We start from the raw sequence: 24,491 nt of genomic DNA, 5'->3' as shown, positions 1-24,491 counted from the left end.
GTCTGACCTGCAGATTGCAGGCCACAAATCCTCACCCATCCTTTGCTGCAGAAGGCCTATAACCTCTGGCTGAGTTACTGAAATCCTAAAATCCTGATTTAGGACTTGAAGTTACAGAATCCACCATTTACACTAGTTCAAACCAGCAAGTGATTCATGCCCCATGCTGCAGAAGAAGGCGAAAAAAACCCCCAGGGTCCCACCAATCTGACCAGGGGGAAATTCCTTCCTGACCCCAAATATGGTGATTAGTTAGACCCTGAGCATGTGGGCAAGACCCATCAGCCAGATACCTGGGAAAGAATTCACTGTAGCAACTCAGAGCCCTCCCCATCTAGTGTCTCGTCTTTGGCCACTGGAGATACTTGCTAACAGCAGTCATGGATGGCCCATATGCCATAATGCCACCCCCTCCATAAATTTATCAAGCTCAGTCATAAAATAAGCTAGGTTTTTTTGCCCCCACTACTCCCCTTGGAAGGCTGTTCCAGAACTTCACTCCTTTGATTATTATAAACCTTTGTCTAATTTCAAGCCTAAACTTATTGATGGCCAATTTATATCCATTTGTTCTTGATCCAGCACTGGCCCTTAACTGAAATAACTCCTCTCTCTCACTGGTGTTGATCCCTCAGATGTATTTATAGTGAGCGATCATAGCTCCCCTCATCCTTCCCTTTGTTAAGCTAAACAAGCCAAGCCCCTTAAGTTTCCTCCCGTAATGTAAGTTCTCCATTACTCAGACCATCCTAGCAGACCCTCTCTGTACCTGTTCCAGTTTGAATTAATCTTTTTAAACATAGGAGACCAGAACTGCACACAGTATTCCAGGTGAAGTCTCACCAGTGCCTTGTACAGTACTTCCCTATCTCTACAGATGCATCTTAGGATTGCATGAACCTTTTTCACAGTCGCATCACATTGGCAGCTCATAGTCATCCTGTGACTGACCCATTCCTCCAGGTCTTTCTCCTCCTCTGTCATTTCCGACTGATACATCCATAGTTTATAGCAAAAGTTCTTGTTGTTTGTCTGCAAATGCATGACCCTTCACTTCGCACTATTAAATTTCATCCAATTTCTATTACTCCAGTTGTCAAGGTCCTTCAGATCTTCTTGTGTCCTCCTCCATATTGGCAATACCTCCCAATTTTGTGTCATCTGCAAATTTTATTAGCACACTCCCACTTTTTGTGCCAAGATCATGAATGAAAAGATTAAATAGGATGAGTTCCAAGAACAATCCCTGAGGAAGTCCACTAGTAACCTGCCTCAAGCCTGAGAGTTCACCTTTCTGTATGATCCGTTATAGTCTCCCCTTTAACCAGTACCTTATCCACCTTTCAATTCTTGTATTAATCCCCATAATCTCCCATTTAACTAATAATTTCCCATGTGGAGCTGTATCAAATGCTTTACTAAAATCCAGGTAGATTACATCTACTGCATTTCCTTTGTCTCGAAAATCAGTTAACTTCTCAAAGAAAGAGATCAGGTTTGTCTGACATGATTTACCTTTCATAAAACCATTCTGTATTTTATCCCAATTATCATTTACCTCTGTGCTTTACTCTGTCTTTCAAAATTTGTTCTAAGACCCTGAATACAATTAATGCCAAAGTAATCGGCCTGTAGTTTCTCAGGTCACTTTCCTCCCCGCCCCCTTTCTTAAATATTGGTACTATATTTACAATTCTCCAGTCACAGTGTGTGACCCCAAAGTTTATGGATTCATTAAAAATCTGTGCTATTGGGCTTGAAATTTCATGTGTAAATTAACTTAAAATTGCAAAACTGAAATTCCCAATACTCATGTTCTATCAATGCAATTGAAATAAAAGGTGGTGAACTTTTTTAAGCTTAGGTGCCTAAAGTTGGAATCCTAAGTAAAAGTGCCCCTGTTTGCCAGGTGCTAAGCACCTGCAACTCCTACTAATTTCAATGAGAGCTGTGGATTCTTGACATGTCTAAAAGTCAGTCCACCTTTATTTAGGCACCTAGATATGCACGTAACAGCCACACCTCAGCCAACTCAGTACAAAACTGTTAGCCTGCTCACCAAAAGCTTTCCAGGTATCCTAGACAATAGAAAAATGATTATTACAGAAGTGACCTGTAAGAATATTAGCAAGACTGATCATCCAACACATTTAATAATAATAAATAAAAGTTTAACATCAGATTAACAGCTCTTTTACAGGACAGGTATTTCCCTTCCATATTCTCCGTCCTCTTTATGGTTCTCAAGTAAATAAATCTTCCATATAACAGTAATGGAAATATTAACAGCCTAACAATATTGCATTGAAGTTTCACCTTGTTATAAATAGCTGTAAATTGGCCGTATAGAGTTATTTGACATGCAAATTTATTTAAAAAGTCACTGCAGGAACTGTGCTGCCATACCATGAGCTTTACTGACTATTTAAATAGTACTCAGGGGTTCCACACCCTCTCCCCTCTGTAAAGGTGCACAGTAGCTCCATATATGGTTTAACTGTAAACAATGTAATCTTGGAGCTCAATCCTGCTATCTTGTACACAAAGCTACCACTGACTTTCAATGGAGTTTTGAGTGCACAATGATTTCAAGACTAGGCCCTTTGCCTCCCACTTCCTTACCCCACTTAACAGCTCTGTAGAATGGCAAGCATTTCTCTGGCCAACAGGGTGTTCTCTTCATTTTCATTACAAAAAGCTACTGACTGAGAAGAAAACTGAAATAAAGCTGATGTGGAAATATAACGTTAAAGCGGAGAAGCCATGATTTGCTGCTAAGTGTGTCCAAACTGGAGAGCCTCAGTAAACAACAGGGAATTTTGGACAGTGACTGAAAATGAGTATTTGGGTATCAACCAATTTACTCAATAAAAGAAGGAAGGAGATGCATTATTTTTGGCAGATTTCTCTGCAGAAGGTAAAGTCTGTCAATTTTGCAAAGCCTGGGAGTGATCGCTGGCTGAGTTGCAATTGTTGTGGCAAATGAAGAACAAAAAAAACCATGAGATGCTCATCCAGGAGAAGGAGGGTACATTCAGTTTTCTAGTGCCAGGTGTTTCTGCATAGCCAGTTCTTTTGTGCCTTGTTTAAGACTGATTCATCCTACGCTATTATCCTAGATAGCTTCTGGGTTTACTGATCTTTTCCCATTAGCATTGTTTCCATTATCAGCTATACAAGCTTTTTTTCCCCAGTTCATCTTTCTTAATGTATTCATTATAAAATCTCAATACCGACCAGGAAACAAAAAGTGGTTGTTGTCAGACCACCTCTAAGGTCTAAAAACTTCAGTTGACACGTGTTATCGACAGCTGAATGTGAATGTAAGATTAATATTATTAACAGTATTTTAACTTCCATTCACTCTTGTCTTCCCATCCATCACTTAACTGATGATCTTTAAATATTCAAATTCTCTCTTAAGTCTCATCAAACAAGAAGATTATGTTAAATCATGGCTTTGAAAGGAAGAAGAAATGCAGACAGTGTACTACCGATGTCAAGAAAGAAACCAGTAGATAATTCCCCCTCTGGTGAACTCTGGAAAAAGTTAACTATTTCTTCTTTGGGCTAGTTTCTGATCTCCACCCCTCTCAGCACTAAATGCAGTTTTATACTTTCAAATTATGCTCTTTGTATTTCCAGGTGTTTGTACTCTCTTCCCGCACACCTTGCCACTGTTTAAAATCTTGAACAATGCTCCCCTTTTCCTTAGTATTCATTGTAAGTAAGTACTGTAAGCACTAAACAGATTATTAATTCAGCCTACTCAATGGTTTGGTTCTTGCAGATGGAGAAATTCTGCATTTGCAACTTGTTTACTTATTTTAATTTAACATCTTTTGAGCTGTGCAAGCAGGGCACTTCCCACCACTATCACGTGTCCCTTCTGGGATCAATGGTTTCTACCCCAAGCTCAGGACACCATTCCACCACTTCTGTTCAAGTATTGCTTGTAGATAGATACAGTATTTGATTGGAAGGTCTTTTAGAATCCTCACAATGAGGTTGTTCAGGAGATGTGCTACAAGTGCAAAGAAAGCTATTTGCAGTTGCAACCATGCTGCTTTGGGCAGGGAGTTTGTCTGATCTCATAAAGTTGACTGGGATGGGCTAGGCAGTAGTATTTGGATGGAAGATCGCCAAGGTATTCTGCAGGAAGTGGTACTGTGTGTTTAGTGTGGGTATACGTTTTTTCCCCCCCATATCAACGCTGATTATATATTTGTACTGAACTGTATCTTAGGCACTTGGATGCCTAAGATATCACCTTGTGGATGAGATGTAAAAACTCCTGACCACTTGTGGTTATTAGAAACTCATGGCACTTCTGCAGGAGCTGGAGGACTAGCTTCAGTGTCCTGGAAAACTTCCAAGTTGAATCAGTACCTACCTTTGATCCTGCATCCTACAGTTTTGATGGAGACCACTTCCTTCTTCTCCACCTATCCTAAGCTGTTAAACAGTGGGAAACATTAGACAGTTTTCTTGTTTCCTCTGGCTGTACTTCTGTGATAGATGGATGTGCATTTTATAAAGTTCTTTGGGATCCAAGGAGCTATGTAAATGTAAATTAGTCTTATAACATGGACCACTGAATTGAGATTTACACATGTGTGAGAGATCTTGCTTAAACCTCCCACTTCTGTTTGGATGCAAATATTTTTCCTAAGCAACCGAGACAAGTGAAATGTGTGTCAGAGTCTGGAGGTTAGATATCTGTTCTATTCTTTCATTTCAGAAGGTGCTCTGGTCTCTTCCCTCCCACACTGTACTTGAGTTCTCCTCTCCACAAGTCCAGAGCTGCCTTCCTCTTCACAGCTTCCTGTGTTAGGTATAAGATGTTGATTTCTCTGAAAAAGCAGCAGCAAGCTAAAATGACTCGATGTGGAGGAGCAGCATTTCGGAATGAGACATAGCATGGAGTTCTAGAAAGTGAAAGGGGGTAGGAGGCTTCTATTTCTGGAGTGTGCTGCTCTCTCTTTGCTATCTTCATGAAGAGCTAGTTTTTACTTTTTTCTGTACCAGTCTCCAGATCAGCTAGCAGTGTAAGATCAACTCGGTCAGAGTTTTGCCACTGTTGATCTACAAAGTATTGGTTTGGGGCCTCCAAAGAGCTGGCAAGTCACTCTACTCAGTCTCACTAGTTTTTGTGGTTGTATTGTGAGTCTAATGATATTTAGTGTTTTTCTTAAAGCCTCAGCTCCTGGAGTCCTGTGATTACATGAGAATCTGAACTTTCTTTTCTTTTTTTTTAGTAAGTGTCTAGCCCTCCCGGTTGCAGAGTAAAGCTGGAAAAGTGAATCCTAACCACTCAAAAATAATAATAAATAAAACAGAAGGAAAATTCAAAATGTATTTTAAAAAACCTCATGGCCTCTGGGGGTGGCCTGACTCATGGTTTTTGAACACATAGGATTGGCAATACCGCTTGATACTCCTCTTTTCCAGATGTTTTACAGGCACTTAAGTTTGTGAACCCTTGATCTCAACACTTAATTACAGGAGCTTTCTGAAGAAGGTACTCCACAGGGGCAGGGGACAGGAAGAGAGGAAGCAAGGGCAGCAAGCCAGCATGAGCAGAGGCAGGAGGAGGGCCAGGCAGCAGGGAAGCAATATGCAGAGGAGCAGAGGGAGAGAGAAATGGAGCAGATGGGAAGAGTGACTAAATGAATTTCTCTGAATGCTAGTAGGCCTCAGTATCATGGAAATCTCCACAGACTCCACATAGAACTGTGGATCTGTGCCAAGGGAAGGATTTTTGCCATTCAATACAGGAACTGGTTGACGCGAGAGGACCTCATTAAAAATCAACCCCATAGATACTAAAGATAAGCCTCAACAAGCTGTTGATACATTTTTACAGATATGTGTTCTGTTACTTGCTGTACAAATAACATCTCTGTTGAGAACTTACTTTTGGAATCTGAAAATGCCCTTAATGAGCAGCATGTTCCTACACTTCACTTGTCACTGCAGAGAACGCTGTGGGCTTCCTGGTTTGTTCAAGAAGTATCACACACCAAACAGTTTACAAATGAGCATATAAACCCTCCTAATTCAAAGCACAAGCCAACTGGTCATTAAATGGGGTTAGGGAGAAACTTCCAATAATTCCATAATTATCCACGATGGGGTTTCTTGCACCTTCCTTGAATGAAGCTGGTACTTCTTTTTTTTTTGACACTGTTTGAGGCAGGACACTGGACACGCATTAGGGCGGTCCCACACCTTGTAGTTGCTTTGGGAGTTGACAGCAGACAAGATTCTGTTCCGCCTCCTCTACTTAACAGGGTCCTAATTTTAGTGCTTCTGATCAACAGAACAGGTGGTTGTCCTGGCTGACTCTTCTGTTCTTTAGAGCATGGAAACTGGATTCCCATACTTCACTACTTGTCAATTCTTCTGGATTGTCCCAGTATTAGATAGCATTTCCACTAGCAGAAGAATGTATGCATGTCAGAGCATCAGCACAGACTAGGCAATTAGTAGAAGGAAAAGTAGTCTGAGATGGATTCCAAATTGTCTGTTCTCTTTTTGGAAGGCATCATGAAAGAATGTTCCAGTTTGTCCATCACACAAAGTGCAGATTTATAGGTAACAGAATTAGGACAAGAGCAGGTTAGACATATGGAATTGCAGTTACCTCAAAGATGAAAACTAGGTATTTCCGTATAATTCCCTATATAATCTCTGATATATGCAATGAGGTACGATAGACACTACACTACGATCTTGTAACCAGGAGCCTTTTAGTTCAGAGTTTAATATAGCCAAAGTATTTGAACAGAAATGTAAAAGATTGGCCTTAAAAAGGAGACTATGCAATGCAAGTCTATGCAAGAACAAAGATACAGACTCGGCTCTTAATGTAATTAACAGAAGAATGGAAAGTGTCACGATACCATCTCTCAGCACTAGGGATAGAGGAGTTTTTTCTTTCTGATTTAAAAATCGAAAGCTCAGCAACAAGAATTAAATTGAATTTCCAAAGTACTAAACATTGCCACATTCTGAGTCGGCTAACATGGGAATGCAATGTGCTGTCCCAGAAGGGGTAGTCCAGTTGCATATAGCAGGCAACACATGGAAAAAATAAAGAAGGGAAACTATTTTTTTAAAAAAAAACAACAACACTGCCTGAGTCTTGAAATAAGCCATGAAATCTAAAAGCACACATGCTTAAACACTACAAAGGGCCACCCTTCCAACCAGTTTCCAAACATGCACCTGAAAGATCTGCAGGTCTGTTTGACGTACATTAGTCACTCAGTCAGCATGGGCAAATGCACATGCCCACTCAAGACTGTGGGCACACTGACAGACATTAATTGGAAATTCATGCAATTTGTTACAAATATTACAGAGGTTTGAACAGATGTGCTGTACTTTCAAAACTTTACTGACTTCTAACATAATGTGACTGCAGATTCTTTGTCAGTACACCCATACAACCCCATTGACAGCAACAGGCTTGCAAAGTTGTAGCACAGCAAAATTTGGCCCACACTGCTGACAAGAGATCTCCTGTTGTTGTTATTTGGATTATGGTGGCACACACAATATGCTAGGTGCTTTCCAAACATATAATAAGATGCAATCCCTTCCCCAAAGTGTTCACAATCAAAGAAAGAACAAAGGATGAGGGAGAGGGAGAAGACATACTTCTGTTCAAATTAAAAAATGGTTGTGGCAATTACCCCACTTTCCTTGTATTTAGTCATTATTAGTTGCCAGTTTCTATAGGCCTCCTAGTAGAAGGGAGTCTTGGGGAGGGATTTGAAAAAGGAAAGGGTGGTGGATTTATTCACACATATGTGCATGCACATACTTTTAGAAAGGACAAGGAAGTCATTTCACTGTGTATGATACTCTGCAGATCTGATAGCTGATCTATGCAAAAACATGTTGCTCAATACAAAGAGATCATTGTGAGGAAGAGAGAAGATAGTGACTGTATTTGCACATTCATTATTCTACTAAAGTAATGTACCAGAGAAGTTGGAGAAAATACCACATGATTGACATATTGTCAAGCCACATCAGGAAAGCAAGGAAACCATGTCAAATAGTTCCTTGTTTTTCTTCTTTGTAATCATAAGATTGACTCTTGCATTTAAAATGGAATAATAATTATTAGAATATTGAGCTACGTGCTGCATTCTTTTCTGGGGACCAAATGTATTGCTCATAAAGCTAAGGGACATAAAACACAGGCTTTGGAAGGGGTTTTGTGCAGGCATGCAGCGTGCAAGCTTCCCCGTGTCCAGCTCTGCCAAGTACGCTTCAGTCCAGAAAACGGCTATTTTGTTCTTGGGCTTCTTTCAAGATTGCTTATAGTGCCAAACTATAGGGCGGATTTGTAATGCAGACAAATTAGGGCTATGATGTGAGTACACTCTGCTGTGTCCCAATCCACTACATCAACTAGTTCATAGTATTTTAGTAAAGATGTCAGCCAACAAAACCTACTAAAAAGAGAAAGCTGCCCTGAAGGCGTATGTCCAGTACAACTTGCTTTTTTTAGCTAGAAGGTTTATTCTATCACACTTTTAGCCTAACTCTCCCCCAGTGACTGAGGCCATACTCAGAAAAATACAAACAGATCTCTGTACCAAATAAATGAAAACTTTTGTGGTATTTTTCATTTGGCAATCTCTGGGATCATATGAAAACATTCACACTTCATGCTCAGAGTAATCATTATCCCTGCTTACATGGAATAGTAGACTCATTATTTCTATAAATGAAATTATAATTGTGATATTTGCTAATTTAATGGAAAGCACCAGAACTCAGGATACTTTTAATCAGAGTATCCAAACTACAAGTAAAAGCCTAGTCTTTTAAAAGTTACATTTTGTTACCTTTCAAAATTCATCTTGCAAATGGTGAAATAAATGAGTAGCTAAGATAATCACCAACCAAAGTCTCTTGATGCTATTAGAAAAAGAGTATCTGTGGCACCTTAGAGACTAACGAATTTATTTGAGCATAAGCTTTCGTGAGCTATAGCTCACTTCATCGGATGTATCAGATGAAGTGAGCTGTAGCTCACGAAAGCTTATGCTCAAATAAATTTGTTATTCTCTAAGGTGCCACAGATACTCCTTTTCTTTTTGCGGATACAGACTAACACGGCTGCTACTCTGAAACCTGTCTTGATGCTATTGTTATTCATCATGGTTCCTTCAAACCTAGGCCATCCAGCTACCAAATGGGATTTTTTTAAAAGTATGCACTGACAATAACCATTCTTTAGTTAATCCTGCTTAACCTCCTTTGCTGGGTAAAAGAACTATATTTAAAAGGGGGGAAAGCAATGCACATGCAATTGTTATTCCTTCCTTCACACACAACTTACGATGCACGTAACTATTTACAAGCAGTAAAAGACATTTTCTAAGATGTTCCAGTATATTATATGCACTCATCTATATACACACTTCCTAAATTTCACTGCATAACTCCTAAGTAGTTGGAGCTAAAGAAGACCACATACGGTTGCGAATAGCGATAGGTTACAATTATTCCTTAAGTGGTTTATGCCCAGAAATTGTAGGTATAAACTTTTGACTGTTGTTGATGCCATTATCAGTGTTGTCAGATTCTATGATTTCTAGGGGGGGTTCTATTTCCAGGTGGTGCAGAATATCCTCTGCAGAGAGCTGTTAGAAGTGTAATCTCCTTCCTTTGAAGTATTTGGGACCTATGACTACAACTCCCATTAATGGGAGTTTGAGATATAAATCTACCATACACCGAGGGGAAGCGTGGCCGATGTATTTAATTATAGGTCCGTGTGAACTGATGGGTAGCAGACCGCAGCCACAAGTGTCTTGTGCGTGATCATTCCTACACAGAATGAAAATAAAGAGAGCTGCCTGCCCCTTTCTGTTTATACCATACCACTTTGTGCCCTTATCTTGAATAAAAATAGCCTTTTGGGTTGCCAAGAAATCGAATCGAATTCTCCCTCCAGTGAGGTTGCTCTGGGCTGCCTCCACGCCACGGCTGCGTCCTGTCCTTGCTTCGGCCCCCTTGCCCTGCCTTGGCTTCCTGCCCCAAGCGCCTTCCCTGCCTGCGCCTCCTACTCCAGTTCCTGCCCCAGCCCTAGTCGGGGCTCCCCGGCGCGCGAGAAGCTCCGGAGTCCGGCTCCTTGCCCGGGCAGAGCGGCCCCAGCCCTCCCGCCGCCACCCGTCCTCCAGCGCTGCCCGGGACCGCGCCACTGCGCTGCCCCAGCGAGCCCCGAAAGCGCAGCGGCTCCCGCGGCTCACCTGCTGCTGCGGTGCGAGGCGCCCAGTCGCCTCCGCGCGTCCCAGCCCGGGCTGCCCGGTGCAGCAGGGAAGCTGCGAGGAAATGGCCAGCAGCTGCCGCTTTGTGCCGCTAGGAGAGAGGCAGAGCTCCAGGCAGGCAGGCAGCCCTCTACCTCCCATGCACAGGAACAGAGGGAGCCTCCGCTCCTCAGCGCATCCACATCATCAGTGACCAGCGGCTGGCACCGCGCTGCTGCGGCCGCTGCACCTCCTCGCATGCAAACGAGCTCCGCCGCTCCCGGGGCCAGGAAACCCCTCCCCTAGGCTGAGTGCGGGCAGAGTTCGTGACTCGGCGGCGCGGGAGCCACGGGCCCCGGCAACAGTGGGGCTGAGCCGCCCCAGCTCCCCACGTCCTCCCCCGCCCAGGCTTCGTGTGGAAGCTCCTGAGTTTGGAAGGCAGGCAGGAGGAGACTGAGCGACGTGATTTTCAAACTGCAGGCCCCACGGAAAAGTCCTACATAGCACACTGAGCAGCGCGTGGTTGCTTTGCTACAGGTTTGTGTTAAACCGTCCTGTCGACTTTAACAGGGAAAATATATATATTTTTGCTATAGAAATTTGTGGGATGGTTTTTGAAAATGCCTACAGGCAGACATTGTTGTAGCCTGTTGGTGCCAGGGTTTTAGAGAGACATAAGCGGAAGATCATGCTCTGTGAAATTCTAGAGGATATTTAATGTAACTTTAATAAAATCCGCTGTTTGTACCGAACCCTCTCGATTTAAACATCTTTTACATTTTACAGGACTTTTCCATAAAGGAAGCAGCAAAGCTATTTCTACCCACCTCTGTGCGGAGGAGAAATTATATTACTCATATATTAGAGATGACACTGACCAAACACCTCCAGATTTGGGGCTGGAGGGAGTTTTGTCATCTTACCCTGCAAACGACCTTTATCATAAACAGGATGAAAAACCATAGTACAAACACCCATAAACTTTGAGATGTTCACATTAAACTTTCAGATCTGAATTTCATGGCTTGAACTCATCTGCCCAGGGCTAAAACATGACAGTATGCAAACAGATACAGTGCAAAATTCTATACATCATAGAATCATAGAATATCAGGGTTCGAAGGGACCTCAGAAGGTCATCTAGTCCAACCCCCTGCTCAAAGCAGGACCAATCCACAACTAAATCATCCCAGCCAGGGCTTTGTCAAGCCTGACCTTAAAAATATCTAAGGAAGGAGATTCCACCACCTCCCTAGGTGACCCATTCCAGTGCTTCACCATCCTCCTAGTGAAAAAGTTTTTCCTAATATCCAACCTAAACCTCCCCCACGGCAACTTGAGACCATTACTCCTCGCTCTGTCATCTGCTACCACTGAGAACAGTCTAGATTCATCCTCTTTGGAACCCCCTTTCAGGTAGTTGAAAGCAGCTATCAAATCCCCCCTCATTCTTCTCTTCAACAGACTAAACAATCCCAGTTCCCTCAGCCTCTCCTCATACGTCATGTGTTCCAGTCCCCTAATCATTTTTGTTGCCCTCCACTGGACGCTTTCCAATTTTTCCACATCCTTCTTGTAGTGTGGGGCCCAAAAGGGGACACAGTACTCCAGATGAGGTCTCACGAATGCTGAATAGAGGGGAATGATCACGTCCCTCTATCTGCTGGTAATGCTCCTACTTATACAGCCCAAAATGCCGTTAGCCTTCCTGGCAACAAGGGCACACTGTTGACTCATATCCAGCTTCTCATCCACCGTAATCCCTAGGTCCTTTTCTGCAGAACTGCTGCCGAGCCATTCGGTCCCTAGTCTGTAGCGGTGCATGGGATTCTTCCATCCTAAGTGCAGGACTCTGCACTTGTGCTTGTTGAACCTCATCAGATTTCTTTTGGCCCAATCCTCTAATTTGTCTAGGTCCCTCTATCCTATTCCTACCCTCCAGCGTATCTACCACTCCTCCCAGTTTAGTGTCATCTGCAAACTTGCTGAGGCTGCAATCCACACCATCCTCCAGATCATTAATGAAGATATTGAACAAAACCAGTCCCAGGACTAACCCTTGGGGCATTCTGCTTGATACTGGCTGCTAATTAGACATGGAGCCATTGATCACTACCCATTGAGCCCGATGATCTAGCCAGCTTTCTATCCACCTTATAGTCCAGCATCATCTCATTTTAATGGGATGGACCACTGCTAAGGAGGGAGTTTTGGTTTTGATGTCCCATTTGAGCAGACTGCTACTGAAGGGCAACAGGGGCCTCTTCTCAGCCACCAGGAACTCAGCAGAGGGCTGGGAGCAAACTTCAGACCTTCTGGGTGGTGGCCTGTTTGTGGGTTGTTGTTTTTTTATGGTGTATTCTTCTTGTTGAGAGATTTAGATCTGGGAGTAGTTTGTTGTGATTGAGAGGGTTTCCAATGGTGGGATGAAAGGCCAGCAGGGTAAGAAATCATTAAAATGAGACGCCTGTAGGATGGAATTTATGGGCTAGCTTCTGTGGCAGGGATTATGGCTATAGGTGATGGTGCCATCAGAAATGTGGATAGCATGCGGCATGTGGGTGGTTGTCTTGATGTTCCTCTCCATTTGGGCACAGTGACAGTGTGGTTATGGGGAGAAAGACCTAATGACTATAGAAATTAGGAGGATTTTTTTTCTTGTTTTGAGAGGGTTGGCACCGTAAGGTGGGAGGATATTCAGTGTGAGATAGTGAGTGTGGGGTGGGTTGGAAAGGATGTGGTGTGTGTGATAAGGGTTTTGTTGAGATGTCTTTTGGAGCACCCAGATGTATCCCCTTGATGGCCACTGTCAAATGGCCAAGAGAATGGAACAATACTGGGACTATGGAGGCCCAGCATGGGGTGTGGTGTGGGAGCTTGGAGTCCTCAATCCCTGTGGTAGCTGGCAGTGGGAGATCAGATGATAATACATTTGTAAGGAGACTCTAAACCAGGAACAAAAGGTTTAATTTCTGTTCCTTTGGTCTCTCAGGAGGTCTAGTTGTCAAGAGATAAGGATCCTGGTCTTCCGTTCATGATGATTAAGGCTTAGTCAGTGAGAAATAAAATATCAACTTTCTATGGTTTGTTAAAAGGTGAAACACCTGACTGTGCCAGGTGCTGATGGCAGCAAAAAAGGCTGAGTTCCATTTTCTAGGGGTTTCTGTAAAGACTTAACTAACACCAGCTGGAACTCGCATCCAGAATCCTGGGAAACTATATCAAGTCCCAAGGGCACCCTGATGAGCAATACTTCCCCACTTGCAAGCATTGAGTCTGGGGTTTAAAATAAAGAAAACTATATTAAAGGAGGCACCAGGGGGTGGGGGATGATAACAGAATAAACTTGGGAAAACTAGCAATTAATAAATTGAGAAATTATCTGAGGTAAGACTCCCTCCTCCCAGGAGCCCATAACAATCAACCTCAGTGCTCCTGGCGATTTGTCTGGTTGGTGTGCCTTCCCAGCTGTCCACTCTCAGTTAGCTGTCCTGAACAGGAAAAGTTCACAGATCCTGGCAGGCCCAGGCTGCTCTGAAGGCTCTACCACCTGGCCCAGCTGAGATGATTTCAGCTTTAACTGCTGGGTAGGGTGGCCATAATCCTTAGGCTGCTGCTCTGTCTGTGCCTTCAGGCCAAGCTGCCCCAGATCTATCCCAGCCCCTGCTGTTCTGCTCCATCCATTGCCTCCAATTTGCCTTTGCTGCACTGGGTCAGCTATCACCTCAGAGCTGCTGCCCGCCACTACAGCTATTTTGTGCTGCCTGTCGCTTCAAAGCTGCCACTGCCAGTCTGCATCATCCTCTGTCTCCGTTCAGCTCTTTAGAGAGGCATCGGGGCACTGATGGATCCTTAACAGAGTCCTCACCATCAGAGAGGCACTTCCCACAGCTGTCCCTCCCCTGCTGTCTTCTGGCACCCTCACCAAACTGTGCCTGACAGCAGTCCAGTCAGAGTGGCCGCAGTTGCATTTGATGTCGATGTCTTGTCCTCGTATTTCCTGCCAAGGTCAAAAGCATTTTGTTGCCCCCAAACTCAAAATTTAACTGTTTTTTAGCCAAAATGCCCCCAATCCGTCACATAACTAACATGCAAATAAGTCAGACCCATTTAGTCAGTTCCCCTTGCTCTCCCGCAGAAGCTGGCAGAGAACTCCATCCCCAGTGGAGCCCCTGCCTATCTGCCGTTCTTAAGCAGCTCTGGGCCGCTTTTCTCCCATTTCAAAAACAGGTGACAATGACGAGCTCCCTTCCCTCTAAGGCTTCAGGCCACAGGGCTTACCCACTTATTACTGACACCGCTTGGATGCTGCTGCTGGGCCAGTTTTGGCATAGTTGCTGCCATACATCATGAACCAACAGAGGCATCAGCAGAGAGGAGGTGCAGCTGTATTGAGTGCATCCTGCCCGAAGTGTAGGTCTCTCTCCTACAGCTGTGCAAAGGAGGGTTCCATGGAAGTGGGCCCTGGACCATTAGGGGCCCACAAAGGGTCCCTTTTTTACTTCTCGCTTTTTTCTTCCACCATGGGGCCTTAGTCTTCTCTGAAACTTATCTTTTCTCTTCACCTTTATTTATTTTATCCGCATTCCTGAGCTCTGGCTATTAGCTTCACCTAGAATAGTGCCGAGTTTCACAGAGATATTATGCAAAAAGAAAAGGAGTACTTGTGCCACCTTAAAGACTAACAAATTTATTTGAGCATAAGCTTTCGTGAGCTACAGCTCACTTCATCGGATGCATACAGTGGAAAATACAGTGGGGAGATCTTATATACACAGAGAACATGAAACAATGGGTGTTACCATACACACTGTAACAAGAGTGGCACATGATGGCATATATCACATTGGTAGATGCGCAGGTGAACGAGCCTCTTATAGCATAGCTGATGTGATTAGGCCCTATGATGGTGTCCCCTGAATAGATATGTGGACACAATTGGCAACGGGCTTTGTTGCAAGGATAGGTTCCTGGGTTAGTGTTTTTGTTGTGTGATGTGTGGTTGCTGGTGAGTATTTGCTTCAGGTTGGGGGGCTGTCTGTAAGGAAGGACTGGCCTGTCTCCCAAGATCTGTGAGAGTGATGGGTCGTCCTTCAGGATAGGTTGTAGATCCTTGATGATGCATTGGAGACGTTTTAGTTGGGGGCTGAAGGTGATGGCTAGTGGCAATCTGTTATTTTCTTTGTTGGGCCTGTCCTGTAGTAGGTAACTTCTGGGTACTCTTCTGGCTCTGTCCATGTGTTTCTTCACTTCAGCAGGTGGGTATTGTAGTTGTAAGGATGCTTGATAGGGATCTTGTAGGTGTTTGTCTCTGTCTGCGGGGTTGGAGCAAATGCAGTTGTATCAAAGAGCTTGTCTGTAGACAATGGATCGTGTGGTGTGGTCTGGATGAAAGCTGGAGGCATGTAGGTAAGTATAGCGGTCAGTAGGTTTCCGGTATAGGGTGGTGTTTATGTGACCATCGCTTATTAGTACCATAGTGTCCAGGAAGTGGATCTGTTGTGTGGACTGGTCCAGGCTGAGGTTGATGGTGGGATGGAAATTGTTGAAATCGTGGTGGAATTCCTCAAGGGCTTCTTTTCCATGGGTCCAGATGATGAAGATGTCATCAATGTAGCGCAAGTAGAGTAGGGGCATTAGGGGACGAGAGCTGAGGAAGCGTTGTTCTAAGTCAGCCATAAAAATATTGGCATACCGTGGGGCCATGCGGGTATCCATGGCAGTGCCGCTGATTTGAAGGTATACATTGTCCCCAAATGTGAAATAGTTATGAGTGAGGACAAAGTCACAAAGTTCAGTCACCAGGTTTGCCATGACATTATTGGTGATACTGTTCCTGACGGTTTATAATCCATCTTTGTGTGGAATGTTGGTGTAGAGGGCTTCTACATCCATTCATCCATTCAAAAACCAGTCGGAGAACACTTCAATCTCTTTGGTTACTCGATTACAGACCTAAAAGTGGCAATTCTTCAACAAAAAAATTTCAAAAACAGACTCCAACGAGAGACTGCTGAATTGGAATTAATTTGCAAACTGGATACAATTAACTTAGGCTTGAATAAAGACTGGGAGTGGATGTGTCATTACACAAAGTAAAAAGAAAAGGAGTACTTGTGGCACCTTAGAGACTAACATATTTATTTGAGCATAAGCTTTTGTGAGCTACAGCTCACTTCATCGGATGCATTCAGTGGAAAATACAGTGGGGAGATCTCCCCACTATATTTTCCACTGAGTGCATCCGATGAAGTGAGCTGTAGCTCACGAAAGCTTATGCTCAAATAAATTTGTTAGTCCCTAAGGTGCCATAGGTACTCCTTTTCTTTTTGCGAATACAGACTAACACGGCTGCTACTCTGAAACCTACACAAAACTATTTCCCCATGTTTATTCCACCCCCCCACACACACTGTTCCTCACCCATTCTTGTCAACTGCTGGAAATGGCCCACCTTGATTATCACTACAAAAGGTTCCCCTCTTCCACCACACCCCCCACTCTCCTGCTGGTAATAGCTCACCTGTCCTGATCACTCTTGTTACAGTGTGTATGGTAAGACCCATTGTTTCATGTTCTCTGTGTATATAAAATCTCCCCACTGTATTTTCCACTGTATGCATCCGATGAAGTGAGCTGTAGCTCACGAAAGCTTATGCTCAAATAAATTTGTTAGTCTCTAAGGTGCCACAAGTACTCCTTTTCTTTTTGCGGATACAGACTAACATGGCTGCTACTCTGAAACCAGAGATATTATGAACTTTCACCTGATTTCTCTGAGTTTCACAGAGATATTAGTTCTTTCACACACTGCCGCAGTCATGCCAAACCTAGCAATTCATTCGTGAAGGGCTTGGTGGGTGAATTCTTACAGTTAACCATGATTCCTTCCATGAGTACCGACAAGCACAAAAGTGGTGGTCAAAAGCACAAGCTGCAGCAGGCCTGTGTAAAAGATCAGAAAAATGTGAATGGTCTACAAAGTTTCTTGAAATGTGTGAAATACAAGCATGTTCCTGGTGAACAAGCCACAGACAATTCTGCTGTTCGCATTTCTGAGCCTTCCTTATCTCATGAGGACATTGATTTTGGTTTGTCAGGCTTCTTGGGTGTCGGAGTCCCTGACTCCAGCATAGAGCTTGGCATTAAATTGTTTGATCCTAGAGTCTGATTCTGGGATAGAAAGTTGTCTGTTGGTTGCTAGTACTGTTATGGATTTAGACACAAAGTGATCTGATTACTGAAAGCGTGGGGCAGAATTTTGACTTGGACAAGGCAGATACGACTACTTGGCCACAAGTGATGGTTTCTGTTCACTGGTTTTTTTGGTAGAAAACAGTCTTGTTGTTCATTTACAACAAGACATATCTAACGAATGCAGAGGAAGGCAATTATTAAAATTGTGATTCTTTGTCAAAACTCCTAATAGGGAGTTATGCCAGAGATTTTGGTTGATATACGGTTTGACTCCTGCCTTCTTGTTCTGTTTCACTTGTGTGCTTTTCTAGCCAAATTCCTCATCTTCCTTTGTGAACCATAAAAATGGGTTCACTGACTATTTCCAATTTAGCGAGTGAGTATGCCAGCACAAACATTCGAAGGACCACATGGAGGCAGTCCCTCGCTCGATGGAACTTGCAGAACGGTTGGAAAAGGGTTGCACAATTGACAAAGGTATACAAACCTGCTTTCTTTCTCAACAGGGAAGACCTAAAGAGGCATCCTCAAAACTTAGCAAGCACCTACCCTGAGGGTTTAAACTCTGAGAGTATTAAGAATACTGAACTCTTTGCCAGTTTTTGCAAGCATATTTTTAAGGATGACTTAAAAACAAAGGTGCCCATTGATCGCCTTGGCTACATTCACAAAAGCTCTTTAGATGCGAGTTTCCCTAACATAAAAACAGCACTGCATATTTTTTGCTGTCTTCCTGTAACCGTGGCTGCTAATGAAAGGAATTTCACCAAGCTAAAATTAATCAAGACCTATCTAAGAATGTCCATGGGGCAGTGTGAAGGGGCATATGCTCACTCAGAGAGGAGACTATCAAGCTTTTCTGGGCTTGTTCACCACTACCAGGGTGCACCAGTAAGGCTTGGTTTGCCTGGAAAGGAGGGGGGAAGACACTTTAAAGGGAAAACCTGTCACAGGAAGGAGTGGTGAACAGGAAAAAGACTACCGTACCTCAGAGACTGTCAGATCAGCCAAGAGGGAGACAGTAGCAGGCTTCATAGCCACTGAAACTGCATGGACCAGCTATAAAACCAGTCGGAGTGGTCTTTGGTCACTTGATTACAGGCCTAAAAGTTGCAATTCTTCAACAACAAAACTTCAAAACCAGACTCCAACGAGAGACTGCTGAATTGGAATTAATTTGCAAACTGAATACAATTAACTTAGGCTTGAATAAAGACTAGGAGTGGATGGGTCATTGCACAAAGTAAAACTATTTTACCATGTTTATCCCCCCACCCCGTTCCTCAGACATTCTTGTCAACTGCAGGAAATGGCCCACCTTGATTATCACTATAAAAGGTTTCCACCACTGCCCCACCCCGGCTTTTCTACTGGTAATAGCTCAGCTTAAGTGATCATTCTCGTTACACTGTGTATGGTAACACCCATTGTTTCATGTTCTCTATGTATATACATCTCCCCACTGTATTTTCCACTGAATGCATCTGATGAAGTGAGCTGTAGCTCATGAAAGCTTATGCTCAAATAAATTTGTTAGGCTCTAAGGTGCCACAAGTACTCCTTTTCTTTTTGCGAATACAGACTAACACGGCTGCTACTCTGAAACCTATAAAACAGGGTATCCCACGAGGAGGACGGCTGGGGATAGACCCTAATTAAATAAAAGAAAAGGAGTACTTGTGGCACCTTAGAGACTAACCAATTTATTTGAGCATGAGCTTTCGTGAGCTACAGCTCACTTCATCGGATGCATACCGTGGAAACTGCAGAAGACATTATATACACACAGAGACCATGAAACAATACCTCCTCCCACCCCACTGTCCTGCTGGTAATAGCTTATCTAAAGTGATCATTAAGTTGGGCCATTTCCAGCACAAATCCAGGTTCTCTCACCCTCCGCCCCCCCCAACTCACTCTCCTGCTGGTAATAGCCCATCCAAAGTGACCACTCTCTTCACAATGTGTATGATAGTAAAGGTGGGCCATTTCCTGCATAAATCCAGGTTCTCTCACTCCCTCACCCCCCTCCAAAAACCACACACACAAACTCACTCTCCTGCTGGTAATAGCTTATCCAAAGTGACCACTCTCTCTACAATGTGCATGATAATCAAGATGGGCCATTTCCAGCACAAATCCAGGTTTTCTCACCCCCCCCCTACACACAAACTCACTCTCCTGCTGGTAATAGCTTGGTTAGTCTCTAAGGTGCCACAAGTCCTCCTTTTCTTTTTGCGAATACAGACTAACACGGCTGTTACTCTGAAACCTAATTAAATACACTATCAGCTGATAAGCCAATCCCAAAAGACTGCCTAAGAGACAGACCACCTTTGCCTTTCTTTTCTTTTACTCTGATTCCCCTCCCTCTCAATGGAAAGAGAGAGAAAAGGACCAGTCTTTGGTTTGTTTGGAGAACCCCTTGTGTATTACAGACAGAGGAAGGACATTATGAACAACTTGGATAGGGGTTTGCTGGAGACTCAGGAGAGCCCCAAGCCCCCACAGGCAGGAAAAGTTAAGTGATGTGGCCATGGGTGGTGGGTGAAACTTCCCCTGGGGGAGGCAAGCACCTTGTCCTGCCTCTTCCATCCACAGCCCCACCCACACTCCACCCCTGCTCTGCCCCAGGCCCCACCACTGACTCGCCACTCATCTCTTCACCCTCCCTGAGATTCCCTCCTCCACTCCCCACCTCCTCCCCCACCCGCTTGCTGACCTCACAACTCCCCTCCCTACCAGACCCTTTCCCCAACCGCCATGAGACCCCACCACCACCACCTGCTGTGCAGCTGGCTCAACGCTCACCTCCTCACCCTGCTGCTGCACCCCCCCATGACACCCTCTCCCCTTTTCACCTTAAAGCACTAATAACATTCCCCCAAGGGAACTGAACAGACAAGAGGTGTAGCTCAGTTGCCAGAAAGAGTCTCCTCTGCGTGGCAGGGAGTTCCGTGTGTGCTGTATAGAGAGACCTGAAGCCTAATCTCTCCTTTGGAAAAAGTGCTTGCCATTGACAGCCTGCATTAAGTTTAATCACCTTTCTTACACAGAATTCCCTACCAGACTCATTTACTTACACTGGGTTTTATAATACAGCAGGGCCAGGGAGTAGTGGGAGAGTGCTAGATATATAAACTCAAGGCTAATTAAGGTGTGGTTCCCTGGAGACTACGGAAGGTGGCTGCAGGTTAATTGGAGCGCCTGCAGTCAATTAAGGCCCTGTTAGGAATCTAATAAAACCCCCTGCATCAGGCAGGTAGAGGAGAACTGAGGATTGGGACTTACCTTTATGGTGTGTTATGAGATTTAGAAGACCTGAGAATTGGAGTAAGGGAGACCTTACCCCCCAGTATCTAAGGACTGAGGGTAAGAAACCCACAGGGGTTGAGAGGGGCTGGGACTCAGAGCAAGAAGCAAACTTGGACCCCTCCCCCACTTCCCTTCTCTACCACCTGATTTCTACCCTACTATCAACCTCAGTGTGGACTGGTCCACACAATAGGTCCACTTCCTAGATACTTCTGTGTGTATATATATATCTTTCTACTGTATTTTCCACTGCATGCATCCGATGGAGTGGGTTTTAGCCCATGAAAGCTTATGCTCAAATAAATTTGTTAGTCTCTAAGGTGCCACAAGTACTCATCGTTCTTTTTGCTGATACAGACTGACGCGGTTGCCACTCTGAAACCTGTCAATGTGTAAAGTTACTCAAGGATCCCCTCCACTCACCTCCTCAAACTGTGCCCCCCTCCCCCCACCATCTGCCACTGACTCCCCGCTTGCATTCTCATACGTACCTATGCCCCGCTGGGGGCGGGGGCTGAGGAGATGCGGCAGCTGCCTGAACCTCCGAGGGCGGAAGGGGATGGGGTGGAAGAGAGGAGGAAGATTCACTCCAGGCAGCAGCAGCAAGCGGTGAGAGCCTCATGGAAGGGTCAGAGCAGGGAGGGGAAAAGGTGGGCTGGGGGTGGGGGGCTGGGACAGCTGTGCTAGGAGAGGCGTTCCTCCCCTTGCCCATTATACCCGCCGCCAATGGCTGTGGCAGTTATTTCTATGGAGGACTTGGAAGCAAGGCAGATAGACTGAGATGAGCTAATTAATGGGGGTGCTTTGGAGCAGGGGTTCTCAATCTTTTTCTTTCTGAGCCCCTCCCCCCACACCAACATGCTATAAAAACTCCATGGCCCAGCTATGCCACAACAACTGTTTTTCTGCATATAAAAGCCAGGGCCGGTGTTAGGGGGTAGCAAGGAGAGTAATTGCCCAGGGCCCCATGCTATAGGGGGCACCACAAAGCTAAGTTGCTCAGGCTTCGGCTTCAACTCTGGGTGGTGGGACTCGGGTCCCCAGGCTGAAGTCCCACATGGCAGGGCTTCAGCTTTCTGCCCTGGGCCCTAGCGAGCCTAATGCCAGCCATACTTGGTAGACCCCCTCACGTGGCCCTGGACCCCTGGTTGAGAACTACTGCTTTAGAGAAAGCTAGGAAGGCCCCTTTGTAAAAGTATTACTTAGTGGTGACTGCACTGTTGGTGGTGGGGTTTTTTTCATTTTGTTTTTGTGGTGGGGGAAAGGGGATCCAGATTTGAGTCTTTGAACCATTGCTGAAACACCCTCAGCATGCCACTGCCCTCTCCAAACCTGGATCTTATAGAGTTGTGTCCATTAATATCTGAGTCCTGGGATGGGACTAAAATGGGACCGGTCATACTGAAAAGCTTGCACTGCCAAATTGCTTCATGAGTTGACTAAATTCGTCATTGCAGTGGCATTGGAAATACAGATACTGATTGTTCTTGGCAATTTCAGTCTGCATGTAGATGATGAATCTTCAGAAGCAGCTCATGGGTGTATCCCAGGTAGTTATTTGCTCAACTCATATAGCTGGTCACACTTTGGATATGGTTTTTGACTGGAGTTGGCAATTAGTAAATTGGACCTTAAACCTGGTGTCATGGACCTACCATTACCACATATGGTTCGGGCTCATCTCTCCAGTCAGGATGAGAGACCTGTTTTGGTGGTCCGTCCTTAAAGATTAAAGGAAACAAGAAATGTTCCAGAGAGCTCTGAGAACAGGGCCGAATTTAAACCTTACGCACGCCTAGCCACAGCATCTTCAGTGCCCTGCCCTGGCCTACAGCTGTCTTTCGTGTTTTCCATAAAAAATGAAACTTTTAATCTCTTTTTAACTTCTAGGCACCTCTAGAATGCCGGCACCCCTAGCCACATGCCTACTGTGCCTAACTGGAAATCCGGCCCTGTCTGAGAACACTGACAGACTGCTCCTTTGAGGGTTGGTAGGTGATTATAATACTCTGTACTATTGATAAGGTGTCCCCTAGCCATCCTCTTCACTGGCTTTGTTCTTGATGGTCACTTTGGTTTACTGATTATCTGTGATAAATGAAACGAGAAGGAAGATGATTAGAGTGCCAATAGCAGAAGACTTATGCCAAGCCTGACTGACTGCAGCATAGAGATTTTTTAAAACTCTTATTCTGTGGCTGTGTGGGAAGCAAGGAGAAAGTTCTTTTCCTCTACCGTAGCATCTGCAAGATCTCAGAGAGCAGATTTGTTTTGTATGGTAGTCTGGTAAATGCAGTCTGTCTCAGCTCACTAGCTTGTCTGAGTCCCTTCCGTTCTAAGGAAATTACTTGCTATTTTACAATCCAAATTGATCAGATTAGGGATGCCCTGTCCACTTCTGTGGTGACAAAGCAAGGTCTTCAGGGAACAAGAGCTTTGTTGTCTTGGCTGGAGTTTCAGCCGGTGATGCTCCCTGAGGTGCTGGGAGAATTTTGTCCCACAACTTGTGCTTTGGAGCCATGTCCTCTTTGGCTACTGAAGGCCAGTATAGAAGTCTTGGGTTCCTTACTTGTGGAGATTGTCAATGCATCTCTTAGACAGAACAGGCTGCCTGTTGCTTCCTGGAAAGCAACAGGCAGCCTGTTCTGTCTAAGAGATGCATTGACAGTCTTGCTAATTATCAGCCAGTATCACATCTTCCCTTTTCAAATCGGAGTATGGAGAAGGTTGTGGTGGTTAAACAACTTTCATAGTATCTAGCTGTTTGTGATCTCCTTTACCCTGGTTAAACTTTCAAAATGCTTTCCAAACAATAATGCCTTAAACCTCACACAATCTTTTGAAGGAATACACGTAAGGAAATCAAAGCACAGAGATAGTGATTTGCCCAAGGTCACAGGGTGGAACAAAACCTCTTCTCTGAACTTCCACTCCTGTGTTTTAACCATAAAATAATCTTTCCATCCCCGGTGATTTTCCTTCCCTTAATGGATAATGTAAGTTGCTGTTTATTTTATTAGATTTATTTATTAAATGCCTCCCTGGAAAAAATTGCAAACCCAAGTTTGTAACAAACTGCCTTGTTTTCATAATACAGCTCTAGGAGATACTCATCCAGGTCTGGTCACCAAGCCCCAGCTACCCTTTCTTCCTTCAGTCCTGCTTAAATCACCTCTTCTTTTATCATTGCCACAAATGAATCATCAAAATCAATTATTATAAATAATACCTAATAATGCCATCAAGATATGTGTGTTACAGCCTTGGCTGAGTTTCCCCTTGTGGATGCTCCTCATGCTGTTGTATCAGACCCAAATCTTGCACCCGACACAAGTTTACTGAGTCTGAGCAGCATCCAGACACTGGATCTGTGTCTGACCATTCAGGCCCACTCCTGGGATAAAGATGCCAATTCTGGTACCCGTTGTGATGTGGGACACATGCCTCAGCTGCCCTAGGGCCCAAGACCAGTGAGAACCCTCCAAATCTCCCCAGTAGCTGATATATGCCCTCTCCAGAGCTCCACCCGTGGAGATACCTTAATTTAACTCTGATGACTTTTTGACAGTTAAAGTAAGTAACACAGACACTTTGCACAGGCTCTTCTAAAACACACACACTTTACTCATACACAAAGCACGAGATATACAGGTCTCTTGTAGCAAGGGGGCATAGCCTCCCTCTGAGACAGACAGGAAGGAACCC

At 44.3% G+C, this 24,491-nt stretch overlaps 1 protein-coding gene across 1 annotated transcript in view; it reads left to right on the top strand.

Annotated features, from left to right (window-relative positions):
* Positions 1-10,672: 10,672 nt before the first annotated feature.
* The window catches only part of LOC311521842 (myb/SANT-like DNA-binding domain-containing protein 7), a 35,310-nt gene continuing 21,491 nt past the window's right edge, over positions 10,673-24,491 (top strand). Inside the window, exons 1-2 of the mRNA XM_084630521.1 lie at positions 10,673-10,811; positions 22,677-22,777. The gene's annotated coding sequence lies outside the window, so the exon portion shown is untranslated. The remainder of the gene's footprint in view (positions 10,812-22,676; positions 22,778-24,491) is intronic.

Source organism: Lepidochelys olivacea (assembly GCF_965140295.1).
Source record: "Lepidochelys olivacea isolate rLepOli2 genome assembly, chromosome: 6".
NCBI lineage: Eukaryota > Metazoa > Chordata > Testudines > Cheloniidae > Lepidochelys > Lepidochelys olivacea.
This window is presented reverse-complemented; position numbering and strand designations above follow the sequence as displayed.